The sequence below is a fragment of the Nyctibius grandis genome, chromosome 1 (genome assembly GCF_013368605.1).
Source record: "Nyctibius grandis isolate bNycGra1 chromosome 1, bNycGra1.pri, whole genome shotgun sequence".
In the NCBI taxonomy this organism is placed as follows: Eukaryota; Metazoa; Chordata; class Aves; order Nyctibiiformes; family Nyctibiidae; genus Nyctibius; species Nyctibius grandis.
The window spans coordinates 12,467,445-12,478,549 of NC_090658.1; positions in this window are offsets into that span (position 1 = coordinate 12,467,445).

Here is an 11,105-nt window from a genome sequence, read left to right on the forward strand (position 1 = left end):
TACTAGACATAAAAAATGACCAGCGTCTCATACAGCACAGCTACACAGCGACCGACAAAACCTGGAGGACTGGGGAGGGCACAGTGGGGCTTTTACACTGCAATTGAGACACCTCAGTACAGTTTTGTGTGCCTGAAACATTTGTGCTGCTTGTGTTCAGGATGATGTGGCACCTGTACAACTGAGCAGGGATCATGGCTGGCTGTGGCAAGAGTGTTTTAATGCTCTCAACAACTGTTTTATTTGGCATTTGAGGCATGGAGGGAAAATGCCCAGAAATACGCCAGTCAGCTGAGAGCTGGAGATGCGCTTCTGGGGGTCTGTTCCCCAAACAGACCTGTTTCTTGGCCACATGGTGCTGCAGCCAAGAGACGCAGCAGTTGTGGCGGGGGGGGTGCACACAAGAGAGGTGACACAGCAGAGCTCATGAACCCCACTGCCGGGGGCGTTGGGTCACCTCTTCACAGAATCACAGAATGGTTGGGGTTGGAAGGGACCTCTGGAGATCATCCAGTCCAACCCCCTGCCAAAGCAGGGTCCCCTAGAGCATGCTGCACAGGGTCGCTTCCAGGCGGGTTTTGAATATCTCCAGAGAAGGAAACTCCACAACCTCCCTGGGCAGCCTGTTCCAGTGCTCTGTCACCCTCAAAGTAAAGAAGTTTTTCCTCATATTGAGATGGAACTTCCCGTGTTTCAGTTTGTGCCCGTTGCCGCTTATCCTCTCACTGGGCACCACTGAGAAGAGTCTGGTCCCATCCTCTTGACACCTGGCCCTGAGGTATTTGTAAGTATTGATAAGATCCCCCCTCAGTCTTCTCTTCTGCAGAAGAAGAAGAACAGACCCAGCTCCCTCAGCCTCTCCTCATAAGAGAGATGCTTCAGTCCTCTGATCATCTTTGTAGCCCTCCGCTGGACTCTCTCCAGTAGTTCCTTGTCTTTCTTGAACTGGGGGGGGCCCAGAACTGCACACAGTACTCCAGGTGTGGCCTCACCAGGGCAGTGTAGAGGGGCAGGATAACCTCCCTCGACCTTCTGGCCACACTCTTCTTAACGCACCCCAGGATACCATTGGCGTTCTTGGCCACAAGGGCACATTGTTGGCTCATGGTGAACTTGGGTCCACCAGAACTCCCAGGTCCTTCTCAGCAGAACTGCTTTGCACCTCTTGTCCTTGTGCTGCAACCAAAACAGATTTGTGCCTACCTTGTACTGCTTCTTTCACCAGTGCAGTGTGTTTTCCAAAGGATCGGACCTGTAGGTGGTATGCTGGTGTCTAGATGGGGAGCACATTGCTGCTAGCCAGTCCTGGAGTAACGTGATCCCATGGCTGGAAACCAAAGCTAGAAAAAAACCCCATGCGCAGCTTCAGCAGATGCTGTAGGAGCAGCTGTCGTGGGGGATTTTGCACAACATGTCAGGACGGGATGTTGGTCTTCAGAGTCGTGCTGCAGCTGTGGGGTTAATGAACAGACAAGATGCGGGTTTATGGCCGGGGTGTCATGCAAGAGGGCAGACGGCACAGTCTTGGGGTGCCGTCGTGTGAGGAGAAAAAAGCACCTTGGAGCCAGGATTAGTAAGCAGCATCTCTCCCCTCTCTTCTCCTGGCTGTCTGGCTGTGGGAGGGACAATCTGCCCTCTCCCTCCCCACCCAACCCACGGCATGGCAGAGGTGTGGGCCTGAAGAAGCCGCTCTAAGCGCCTGGTCCCCAGAGGGCTGTCACTACATCGCACTTGGCTTGTCATTAATCATTGTGTTCAGCAGTGATAATGGCCCATCTGAGCCAGAGAAGACAATAGCAATAAACATACATCCCTAATTCCAACTGTAGCTGCTGAAAATTCGTTGTTGCATCTTGCTGAGGGATAGAAATGTAACTGAGCCTTGATTGAAAAATTAAGGGGAAGCTGCCTTATCTTACTCCTTTGCCAAATTAAAAAAGCCTCGTACATAAAAATAGACAAAATGAATGAAGAATTTACAAACATCTATATTTTGTGTTAGGAAATGTGATAAAATTAGGAAAACAGCTGAAGACACTGATTTATACAACTCTGACTATTTCAGGCAATGAGAGGTTTACATATCACAGTTTAACAGGATAAAAGGTCTCCCACAAAATACATAGATGACAGACATCTCATCTGAATTTGACATAACACAGCCTCAAGTACATATGTAATGTGATGAACAGTGCCAGGTCATTCCCCAGTTAGGTAACATACAACCTCTTGAATAAGGCAATTCAAATATAACTCTTAATTCAAATCACAACATACCCAGGCAGCATGCAGGGAAAAGTCATTTATTTTGTACATTGGAATGACACAACTTGCAACATGTTTCCATTTTATGTAGTTAGAGCAACAGGATATAAACCATTCAAATAATATATATATGTCTCTCTCTCTCAAGTCAACAGTTGTCTTTACTGGAATAAAGATTATCTGGTTTTGGTAAAAATAAAACTATTTGAATTCACTAATTAACAAAATGCACAGTGATCAGAAATCCAATTCTTCTCTTCCCCGGCTCACTTGTGTTTCCCTGTGATGCAGCAGCTATGTAACCCCAGATTCAGAGAGCTCATTGCACAGAGGAACAAAACTTCCCCAGCGCGTGGTTCCCATGGCTGCAGGCTGTGACGCCTGGTTGCATGACACCCGTGGCTGATGGGCGGCGATGCTCCCGTCACACCCGTACGCACCTCACGGCTCGGAAACTGCATTTCACCTCTCCATTTCTGGGTGCTTGTCCAGTAATGCATTTACTTACACATGTGCCTGACCTTCGGTGTGTCAATAGTGGAATTGCACACGGAAGCCCGTGCGCTGGAACAGGGCCCTCATTTCTTTATTACCAATTAATTCCTCTGGATCTTTATGACCAAGAGATTTAAGAAACTGCGAATCTGCTCAGGAGCAAAAAAAAAACAAAAACCAAACCTGAGCCAAAAATCTTTCTGATATGGTGGAGCCTAACGCATGTGGCTGAGGATGTATTTCCACTGCAACAGACTGGGGGATCACAGAAGATAATGAAGGCTTTTCCTAGCATTGAAAAGTTCTTTCAAGAAGAAGAAACAAAGAAGGGAAATAAGATTTTTCCCTATTAAAAAAAGATTTGTAATTTCTGAACAGACTAATCTGGGCAGCTTCTCCCTGGTAAAGGGCTGTACATCCTCCTGTTTAACTACGCAGTTAAACAGACCTGCAGGGACTGATCCTCTTGCTAAGCTATCACGTCCCACAATGGCTCACTCTCCTCTGCCCCCATCCCCATGCGGGCAAGGGGACAGATCTGGACATCAGTGGGATTACTTCTGACACTGGGTCGGGGTTGCTGTAGGCAAATGGCTTTGGAGGGGGCCAGACCTCATCAGGCTGAAGCCCTGCAAAACCCTGAGCGAGGGTTACCCACTTGCCACAGGGCATATTAAGGGCTAATAAAGATATCGTGCTTATAAATAATGAAGAGGCAGAAGTTACCTGTGAGGGGGCGGGTGATGTCCAAATGCCCCGAGCCTGCAAATGGATGGTTGAGAGATTTCTCTCCTTCACATGAGGTACACAGCAGCAGCCACAGCCGCAGCCAAGACCTTCCTGCTAGAGAATCATCCCAGGCTTCGAAACCCATCTGCCCATGAGAGGAACTACAGGACAGACCGGATTGTCAGAGTGGTTGTTACTGGATTCCCATTTATCACCATTATAAAGTTGTCTTGTGCCTCCCTACTACTCTATTTACTGCTCCGGTAAAAAAATCATTAGCATATTTCTTTGCCCTTCAAGATACAAAAAAGCAAATCTTCAAAAGGTAGTGGGGAGAAAGGTGCTTTCCAATGACATTCAGAGCAAAAAGAGAGAAACGACATTTTACAGATCATTAGAGAGCTATCTTTGGCAGAATATTTCAAATAAATTATTTTTACAAATATTTTCTGCAGTCGTATATTTATTTTGAATAGTTCACTTTCAGCTATAGGGTTACTGGTTCACTACTCTCTATTCATAGGAAAACACCACAAATATAAAAATATATGAGCTCAGCACAATTTTTAGGCTACCACAACTGTCTCCAATGATTTCAAAAGTTGTAGATCGATACCACAGAAGATATGAAACAGATTTCCGAAGAGCGTGTGTCAGGTTAGAAGATCACAGCTCGTTGCTGTTGTTAAAACGCGCTGGGGAGGGCGGCTGATGCCATTGCACGGGATCAGCACGGAAATGGGTCGGAGAAGCCGGATGCTCAGAGCCAGTCTCTGCCACCGCCGGACATGCCCCCGCGGGGAATCGTCTCTCTCTGACCATAAGGCTTAGAGATGTCACGCTGGGTGGTGGCTGAAGGGTTTCCACCCTGGACGGGAGAGGAGGGAAGCAGGTGGGTGATGCCAGGCTCGCTGCGCTGAGAGTTTCTGACAAAGCGGTACCCAGTCCTGTGCTTGACCCCCAGGAGGGAGATCAAGTGCAGCTGCTTTTGCCTGCAAAGTTGCCTCCTTTCACCTTCACATGGAGAAATGCACCCAGGGAGCTGCAAGCTTTGCCCTTGCACCATGGCCAGACCCTGCCCCAGGCTTTGGCCAGGACCCCAGTGGGATGGTGACTCTGCCAGGGACCCGGAGCCTGAGCCGTGGTGGCCCAAGGAGGGGGCTCGACCGGTCCCAACATCCCCTCCAAGCACGTGCCACCAAGTCCACTGAACATTTCGATCTAAATATTTTGCTTTGTTTATACAGCATGTACAGAATATACAGCATCAGATAATTATTTCCTAGTAGACTACAAGTGTCTCCCAAGATGACCTCTTTTATCAACAAATATATATAAATCGACTGTAATAAAAGAGTCGTACCAACAAATATTATGGCTTTTCAAATAGTGTAGCTGCATTGTGCCATTGAACTTGGGAGGAACCACGAGAGAGACAGAGAGATCGGGTGTCTTCAGCTGCTGAGCCCGGGACGCCGCTCAGCTTTGACCCACCAGCGCAGGGGCTTCACATTGCCAGAGCAGCGCTGGCTCACGGCACCAGGGGAGGTGGGGTTGAATTTATGATCCATATTCCGTTTTTGGTCCCCGGCCAAGCCAGTTCTTCTTCAAACTCTCTTTTCAGCCCTGCTTTGGAAAAATTTGGCTCTGACCACCTGGGGTCTGCTGAGGGGACTGGGTGGTGTGTCGGGCTGTTGGAGATCTCTCTCTCTCTCTCGGTCAGGGTTTGCACAAGACATCTGTCTGCCCCAGAGCACCCTGCGGACATGAGGTGGGGGACACACAGGATGATGGGTGGCACAGGACATGAGGGGTGACCATGGCGGGTGGCTGGGCTCACCAATGCTTTGGGTGCATCAGGAAGGGTGGTTGCAGCCTCCTCCCTGCCTGCCTCCCCCATGCTGCTCACGGGGTGATGGGGAGCTCCCCTCAGGCTGCTGAGCCAGGGGACAGTGGCTGCTGACAGAGGAGAGCAGGAAAGTGTGAGCCATCACTTTTGGAGCACAACATTGATGTGCTCCAGCACATCAAAAATACCAGAGGACAACCTTGCCCTGGCATGGGGTGTCCATTGCGGGGGGTACCTGTGCCCCAGCACCGCACGCCTGCTGTGCCTCACGGGATGCATTTAGCCACTAGCGGTTCCCCTCGCATTTTAGGACCAGTGAGCCATTTTGAGCTCTTTCTTTCCTACATCTTGCCGTTACAGGGGGCCCTGGGCTGCCTCACCCATGGGGAGCATCCAGCATCTCCCGGACAGGCTGCGCAGGCAGCTGACAGCTCCCTGCCTGAGCGTCCCTCCACTCCTGAGTGGGACGGTGGAAGAAGCTGCTGATTTGAATTACATCTCTGCCAAGACAGATGCATTTCTGTGTCCTTTCCAAGCTCACAGCAACAGCCTGTGTTCTACCCTAGAACAAGGAGCAGTTGCTTTCGCCGCATTTCAAGTGTACGGAAATGGCTTTTGAGAACTGGAGTGGTCACTCAAGCATCGAGGTAACTGGACCACTTAATTACACCAGAAAATTAGTAACAGTTCTAAATTACTGCTACCATCAGTTTTTGACTAATTCTTGCCTTGTTTCCCTCTTCTTCAGAATATTATGGCCACTCCCTGCAGGCCTCTCAGGCCGAAATCAAGGCTGATGCTCACATTAACAAGCATGGGCAGCCCAGGCCTCTCTTTTGTCTGCCTGCAGGATGCTGATCTGTGAGTGGCTCTGCCTGCTGTGTCAGCGATGCGGAGAGCAGCATGGAGACAGTCCCACGGGGAACCTGCTGCCTTTGAGACGTGTGAGCTTTCCTGGTACTAGCTTTGCTCCCTGGCAGTGTGACTGCTTCTTGCTGGGAATATCCCATGGGCTTGTTTGTTGGGGTGGGGGGAGGTAGCGCGTGGTGTCCTCCTCTGTGTCCTCTTCTTGATTGATTAACAGTGACCTTTGCGCGTGGTGAATACCAGGTGTACCAGAGACCTCTCTGGATATCCTAGGGACAGTGGTAGGTATAAAGATGCCTATCACGGCTGAGTGGTCTTGAGGAAGTCATGGTTTTGACTTTACCACCTCATGCCACATCTCCTCGGCATAGAGACTTGGGATACAGAGGGCTGCATTGTACCAAACTTGGCATTTTGTGGCTTTTACCAGCAGGTATGTGTTTCTTCCCTCAGGAGCTAGGAAGCTTAGGAGATTTCACTAACTTCATCCACAAATAAAAACGTTTTGCTGGATTGCTGAACAATGTCCTCAACAGGTAGTCCTGAAAGCTGGGTTATTTGCAGAGCTGTGCCTCCTAATGCTTAATGCATTAAGGAAAAAATAAGCTGGACAAGTGCTGTCAGAAGTTGAGTTGTTGTCAGGGAAAAAAGAAGTGTTTTCTTTCTCGCTAACGTAGTGACTATAATTTAAAAGGCATTATTGCAATCTTTTGCTCTCTAGAGCTGCCAGAAGTAGTGCATGTTTCCTGATTAAGAGGTCTCTTGCATGGCTCGCTGCGTGAGCATGTTTTCTCAAGAACTCGGAAGATGAAGGAAGCAACATGGGGCAAACAAATGAAGACACACCAGGCAGCGGTACATTTTCATCTGTACAGGGGGAGTTCAGCCAAGGGGCATCTAATCACAGCTCTTATTGCAAGTCAAGACCAGGGCAACACACAGGGCTATAGCTGAATACAAGGGGCAAGGGAGACATCTCAGCATTACACTGAGCAAGCAAAAATCCGGTTGTGCAGCTCCCTACATCCCTGGGAGTCACAAAGCCACTAGTTTGCACAAGCTTTCATTAACACTCCCAAATAAGCCTGATAGCAACCTGGGACACATTCACACCACCAGGATCCAATCTATCCTGTGCTAGTGCAGCAATTTTACAGTCACTCAGCAACTCTCTACCTTCCTAAGTATCTCTGCAAAGAAGCTCATCTGCCAGAAAGTCACATTACTGCAAGCAAGGAGCCTGCCAGGGGCTGTGGGCTGGGGCAGAGGGGCACACACTCCTGGCGATGACAGTGCTGTGGACTGTCATGGCAATTTTTGTCAAGAAAACAGAGCAAGGCTGTACTCCGTGCAGGCATCTGTAAAGGACTCCTCGGAGTTAGAAATAAAGGAGAAGAAATGAATCCAACCTCAACGGAGAGGTAAGGAGGTGCAGGGAGAGAGTCCTGTGACAGTCCTCCATGTCCAGCAAGGGTTTAGGAACTCTGACTGTGGATAAGCATCCCAAGCCATTGCAACTTGCCTGACTTAAACTCTATCCATTTTAAGTGGGGGCAGGAAAGTTTTGTAGGCAGGTAGATAAGTTTTAGAATATTTAGAGAACCAAGAACAGGCTCCATTTTGAAAGAAAGGAGTTGAGGTGGACCTTGAACCATCAGTTAAAGCAATTAGTTTGCTCTGGAAGCATAGAAGTAGGGTTGGGGTGGGGGGTGGAGTTGGAGCATCTGTGGGACTTGATAATGGTGGGAATTCAGCAGAAATGTTTAATCTTCCAAAAACTCATGACTGAAGGACAGCAGCACAAGAAAAACAGTGCCTGTGGGTAGTGGCTGTAAGGGTGCCTAGGTGATGAGCAGGAAGGGCTCAGCATGCTGATGTTTGCCTCTGCTGCATGGAAACTTGCACGGTCCTTTGCTTGCAGGGGCTCAAGTCCAAGACATCTTTTGGAGTGGTTAATCTTTGCCCTGAGATACAGACAGCAAGCCTGAGCTAACAAGCATTGCTGTTCGGTCCAGTGAGAGAGGAGACTCGTCCCACATGGGAGGCCCCCAATTTTGGGGCAGGAGGGACAGAGAAGGCTCCTCTGCATGAGGAGCCTGAAGGAAGAGGGCATGTGAAGAAGCTCCACAGCGGGGACCAGCACAGAGGAAGCCCCAAGCTGGATTATCACTGTGTGCAGACGGCCATTCTGGGGCCTTGAGATGGCTCAAGGCGGATGCTGAAGGACCCCAACCTCAGGTAGCATATGCTCTTGGTGCATTGCTAATGCTCCTTCCCACCACTACTGAGGAACTGCATGCTGTTGGGAGTGGGGTGTGTGTGCTGGGAGGGGCGGAGAGCTGTTGTAGAGTTGTACAACAGATCAAGGGCTATTTTGAATAGAAGAGATAAAAGCACTGCCTGCAGTTGGTGCCCACAGGCAGCCAAAAAAGCTGGAGGCTGTGGTATAGCTGTGCAGAAATCAAGATGCACGTCTGTAGCCATGGCAGCTGGGGCAGGGGGATATGCTGTGGCACTGCCTAAAAGGGGCTTTCCAGGTCTGAGTGGGACCCATGGCACTTCTCCCTTCCCCATGCCCTCTGATGCTGGACATGCCACTGGCAGCACTCGGCTCCACTGCACAGCCTGCTTTGGGAATGGTGTGCACCACATTGCACTCTTTCACGCTTCTAGGGAGGGGAACCCCAAGCTGGTGTTCACCCTGGGAGGGTGGGAAGGAGCCAAGGGAGGGTGCAGGGCCCAGAGGAGAGAGTGATGAGCCACCCTGGGGGCACTGGGTGCTCAGGGGCAGGGCTAGCCATTCTCAGGAGACAGCAAGACTGTGCGGAGACCCCTTGGGTGCTCTAAGGGATGTGCCGTAAACAGCAAATCCTGCCAGTAACAGGTATCTTCTGGCTTTCTTTGCTGGTAACAGCCCCTGCTTGGCCAGATGGGCCCCTTTCCTCTGCAGCATCCCTTCCTTCTGTGTGAGGGGTGTTGCTGCTGGCTGACGAGAGGCTGTCGGCACCTCCAGTTCCAAAAGGAGGAAGGCTCAAGTCCTTAAAAGGTGAGGAATCTCACTGTAGTTATTGTCCCTTGGTGCTTTTTGCAAGAATACATCTGTATTTTGGACGCCCTCCTGCGCAAGTCAATTTTTTACAAGATAAACAGGCTTTTCTGCAGCTGTGCTGTGCATGTGTATGCGTGTGTGTGGTCAGTCATCGCGTGCTCAGAGAGGCCAGAGGGGTTCCCCGTGCTCTGCAAACATGCTTCTCCAGATGGGCCTGGGTGCCAAAGCCTACAGAAAAATAATGCAGGGGTTTCTCCTGGAATAACACCCTCTGGCATTAAGTTTTCCCTCTTTTCTCTCCCTCTGTCACTTGCTGGCTATGCCCAGCTCTGCCTCTCTGGGAATGCAAGCTGAGCCTCCTCCTCAGGTATGTATATGGCCCGCAACACTGCTGCACTTGATTCTTACCCAAGCATTTAAAAATAGCTGTAACAATAACACACGGGCTCTGGTTCTCCCCTCCCCGCCCACAGCAGAAATAGCATGGTGACTTTATAGACTGAATCCAGACTCGTGACTAGGAAGGGCCTGAAGCCTCCCCTTTCCCTTTTGTCCTTTAAGGAAATGATGAAAGTGCCGAAAAAGATGAGCAAATGACTCTTGCCATCTCCCCTCGCCCCAGAGCCGCTGCAGGCTGCCTGGAAATGGGTAACACACAGGCAGCGTGCTGTTTGGAGATGAAGGATTTACACCTCTGGAGCGAGCAGTCCCCACGCTGCCCTGGCACAGGTGCGGGTGGGTGGTAGCACTTCGGGTAGGCTCAGCTATGAGATGCTGCAGGTTGGGGACTCTTGCTGGCACCATGGACCTGCAGAGTCCCTGGCTCTTTCACGCCTTTTCTGTGTGTTCAGGTTGTGGTTGGGATTTGCCTCCTTTCTCGTTGGGCCCGGAAGAGCTGGGGATACAGTTTTGCTATGATGCTCAGGGCTGTCACTGCTCCACGCGCTCCCTTTGTCCCCAAGCGCTTTGCAGTGGCCTTTTGAGTTATTTGGGTGTCTGTCTCTGACTGTCCTTTGCGCCATGGCTGCATCTTTTTCCATGGAAAGGTTTGCCTTCGGCTAGTGGGTTGATGAGAGGGGGTGAGGGCAGCCGGGGCAGGCGGATGGACGGAGGCTTAGGGTTTGAAGTGGTGTTTCTGTGAATCTCCCTGAGCTTGGGGCTTTATCAGAGATGCTTGATGGCCTTCCCTTGCGAGCGAGGGTGGGGAGGCTGGCAGGGATGGGGAGGAGATGGGAGAGCACTGGCACCAGAGCGGGGAGCTGGGTTGTGCCCCACAGGGCAGTCGGGTGAGAGGGCGAGATGTGCTGTGCTGGGGGCTGTGCTCCCTCCTGGTGCCCCTGGCAGTGTGCAGCTGGGCCCGAGTGTCTCGCAGAGGAGGGCAGTTTGCTTTAGCTTTTGGTTTAAAGATGAGTTTGGTGCAGAGGAGCTGCTCATGAACACAGGCGGGTGGCTGGGGCTCCGTGGAGCGGTCCTCCCCCTCCTCGGTGGTGAGGCAGCAGTCAGGTAAAAGGCTCGCTGCTCATCCATGGCTTCTCCGTGAGCAACTGGGCAAATACATGTCACGCTTTGCATAAGCTCGTTAAAGATGCCAAAAAGCACACAGTTGGCAGAGAATAATTGCATAAACAAGGCTGGTGTTTACTGTGTGATTTAGGCCTTGTCCTAAGCAAGCAAAACTCCATCATTCCCTTTGGAAAGCTCTGTGAGCAGAGCAGTTATTTACTGCCTGTTAAACCGAGCTGCTACAACAAGTCCCATTCGACTCATTAATGACTTCAGCAACCGCAATTCATTCTGAAGAAGCAAATGATCAGAGTAAAATAGCAACATCACCTTTCAGTAGATGTAATT